The sequence below is a fragment of the Vanessa atalanta genome, unplaced genomic scaffold, assembly GCF_905147765.1.
Source record: "Vanessa atalanta unplaced genomic scaffold, ilVanAtal1.2, whole genome shotgun sequence".
Taxonomy (NCBI): domain Eukaryota; kingdom Metazoa; phylum Arthropoda; class Insecta; order Lepidoptera; family Nymphalidae; genus Vanessa; species Vanessa atalanta.
Genome location: NW_025919997.1, coordinates 1,058 through 5,000, shown reverse-complemented (window position 1 = coordinate 5,000; position 3,943 = coordinate 1,058). Strand labels below are relative to the sequence as shown.

Genomic DNA, 3,943 nt, shown 5'->3' with positions numbered 1-3,943 from the left:
AAAAAAAAAAAAAAAGTTAAAAAAAAAAAAAAGTACAAAAAAAAAAAAAAGAAATATACATTTTATTTGAAGATGACGATGTGCGTTAACACATCGTACTTTCCTCGAAATCGACATCGAAAAATATCAGAATAGGACGCGTTACACGACTCTGGACTCTGACTCGGACACACTGCTGTGTGAGAGAGAGAGCGTGAGAATCGCGTCCTCGCATCGAAACGACACATTCCGAACGTCGATATTTGTGTTTTAGAATTTTATTATCGTTCATTATCGCACTCTTTCGAGATTGATAATTTACGTTAATGATCCTTCCGCAGGTTCCCCTACGGAAACCTTGTTACGACTTTTACTTCCTCTAAATGATCAAGTTTGGTCAACTTCCCAGCAACGCCGACGGCCGTGAAGCCACCGCGTGTCGGTCCGAAGACCTCACTAAATCATTCAATCGGTAGTAGCGACGGGCGGTGTGTACAAAGGGCAGGGACGTAATCAACGCGAGCTTATGACTCGCGCTTACTAGGAATTCCTCGTTTATGGGGGATAATTGCAAACCCCAATCCCCAGCACGAAGGAGTTTCAACGGGTTGCCCGGGCCTCTAGGCCAGGGAGAACATGCTGATTCCTTCAGTGTAGCGCGCGTGCGGCCCAGGACATCTAAGGGCATCACAGACCTGTTATTGCTCAATCTCGTGCGGCTCGAAGCCGCCGGTCCCTCTAAGAAGAATTTTAATACGCCGCCAGTGAGTTGCTCGACCGAAATCGAGCACACCTAAATGACGACGCCTATTTAGCAGGCTAGAGTCTCGTTCGTTACCGGAATTAACCAGACAAATCGCTCCACCAACTAAGAACGGCCATGCACCACCACCCACCGAATCAAGAAAGAGCTATTAATCTGTCAATCCTTCCGGTGTCCGGGCCTGGTGAGATTTCCCGTGTTGAGTCAAATTAAGCCGCAGGCTCCACTCCTGGTGGTGCCCTTCCGTCAATTCCTTTAAGTTTCAGCTTTGCAACCATACTCCCCCCGGAGTCCAAAATCTTTGGTTTCCCGGAAGCTGCCCGCCGAGCCATTGTAGTAACGTCGGCGGATCGCTAGATGACATATTTACGGTTAGAACTAGGGCGGTATCTAATCGCCTTCGAACCTCTAACTTTCGTTCTTGATTGATGAAAACACCTTTGGCAAATGCTTTCGCTGATGTTCGTCTTGCGACGATCCAAGAATTTCACCTCTAACGTCGCAATACGAATGCCCCCAGTTATCCCTATTAATCATTACCTCGGAGTTCTGAAAACCAACAAAATAGAACCGAGATCATATTCTATTATTCCATGCACGAAATATTCAAGCGGCATTTTGAGCCCGCTTTGAGCACTCTAATTTGTTCAAAGTAAAATTGTCGGCCCATCTCGACACTCACTGAAGAGCACCGCGATAGGATTTTGATATTGAACCGGCGTTTTACCGCCGGCTCACCGACGATATGCTCCGCAGACGTGTCAGTATCACCGCGGATGCGGTGCACCGACAGCGCGGCGCACAAATGCAACTACGAGCTTTTTAACCGCAACAATTTTAGTATACGCTATTGGAGCTGGAATTACCGCGGCTGCTGGCACCAGACTTGCCCTCCAATTGTTCCTCGTTAAAATATTTAAAGTGTACTCATTCCGATTACGAGGCCTCGAAAGAGTCCCGTATCGTTATTTTTCGTCACTACCTCCCCGTGCCGGGAGTGGGTAATTTGCGCGCCTGCTGCCTTCCTTGGATGTGGTAGCCGTTTCTCAGGCACCCTCTCCGGAATCGAACCCTGATTCCCCGTTACCCGTGACAACCATGGTAGTCGCAGAAACTACCATCGAAAGTTGATAAGGCAGACATTTGAAAGATGCGTCGCCGGTACTGGACCATGCGATCGGCAAAAGTTATCCAGATTCATCAAAATTAACGACTTCGGACGAGACGCCCTCCGTCGATTGGTTTTGATCTAATAAAAGCACTCATCCCATCACTGGTCAGAGTTCTGATTGCATGTATTAGCTCTAGAATTACCACAGTTATCCAAGTAACTGAGTAAGATCTAAGGAACCAAAACTGATATATTGAGCCATTCGCGGTATCGCCTTAATACGGCTTGCACTGAGACATGCATGGCTTAATCTTTGAGACAAGCATATAACTACTGGCAGGATCAACCAGGGAGCTAACCGAGACTTGTTGAAGTCGTCAATTACTCTTCTCGTTTCATATTCGCATATAAAATACACACAAACTTATGCATGCATGTACAATATACGCACAGTATGAAACGAGCGTCTCACCGTATCGTCGATCGCGTTAGACGCGATAGATTTTAACGGTTGACTCTTATAAAAATTTATATGAGACACAAACGCGCTTTAAGCACGCGCGCGCGCGTGCGCTATAATATATAACGCGACGACAGCGGCGGCGGCGGCGGCGGCGGAGGCGTCTTCACATAATGACACATAACGGTCACGAATTCGAACGTTCTAAACGAGATCGAGTTTTTTTTTCAAAATAACACTTCGCACACGACGTGTACGTATGTATTGTTCAACGATTATTATCGTAAAACATTGGGATCGACGCCCGGTGTTTGAGTGATCGTACCGATACTCGGGTTGTGTATTTTTTGTACATGATAAATGTAAAAATTAACAAAAAGAATTTTAGAAACGACCGTTCATATATAATATAAAAATTATACACACTATACGAATACACTGAATCTTTTAAGAACTCCGTCTCTAACGTTTTCTCATATCGTCGCGACGTCGCAGATCGACTACAATGAATCAACATTTATTCCATGAGGATAGATTGTAGCGAGAGCGACGACGACGACGATAAGAGGAAGAGCGCATGAGGCAGAGAGATCTACGTGCGTCCGTCGGTCGGCACAGTTTTACAGAACGAAAAAGAATCTTTTTATCATTTTCACGTGTGTCAGTGAATATCCCCCAGCGGTCGAGACGAATCGTACGTACATACTTGTTGTTACACTACGTAAAGTATAATATAACGCGATACGACGAATCGAGAGACACGCCAGAAGACACGCAACAAAGACGACAAATGAAAACGATAATAACATTTTTTTCGTTATACAAGAGTACTGATCCGGTCACTTCGCGTCTAACATCAATTTTTGAATGTTCGACGTTCGAACCGTCACTACTCCATATATATGCCTGACGATGAGTATGACATTCGGCTCGTTCGAACGGAATGTATTTTTTTTTTTATTATTATTATTATTTTATTATGTTTCTCATATTCGATCTGATATCATAAGACGACGAACCCCAGAACACGCAGCCCTATCCGCCCCCCCCCCTCCCCCTCCCCAACCCCCTCCCCCCCAACTGACACCCCAAACCCTCCAAAATCTCCAAAACTTCGATTATTTTGTTCTATATTTTTATAGATAGTATATGATTATATGATATTATGCAACGTCAATGCAACAACAACGACAACAACAACAACAACAACAACAACAACAAAGAAAGTTGTATCTTCGTTTATTTAAATTTCACCGGTATTCGTTTATCGAAAAAAAAAAAATTTATAATTAAAATTATTATATTTTATAATTAAAATAATAATTATGACGATGACGAATAAATATAATAATAATAATAATAAAGAACATGACGCGATTTACGAATGCGTAAATAATGTTAATAATATAATTTTTAAGTTTCATATCAGTCTTGATACCTTAAAATATGTATAATGAAGTAATAAATAAATATAAATTATCTTTAAAAAAATATCCTGACATAAATGTATTGAATCTCTATAAAAAAATTAAAAAATAATCTAACGAACGCAACGAGCTCTACTCCTACTCTACGAACGTTTTCTCGAACGAAGTGCTCGATGAAAACGTCGAACGTTCGTGTATCGAAA

The 3,943-nt window shown here is 42.7% G+C and overlaps 1 non-coding gene across 1 annotated transcript; it reads right to left on the bottom strand.

The window, feature by feature from the left end:
* Positions 1-303: 303 nt before the first annotated feature.
* On the bottom strand, positions 304-2,206 carry LOC125076584. Its single transcript, XR_007120531.1, has one exon. It is a non-coding gene; the product is annotated as a small subunit ribosomal RNA (ribosomal RNA).
* Positions 2,207-3,943: the final 1,737 nt, after the last annotated feature.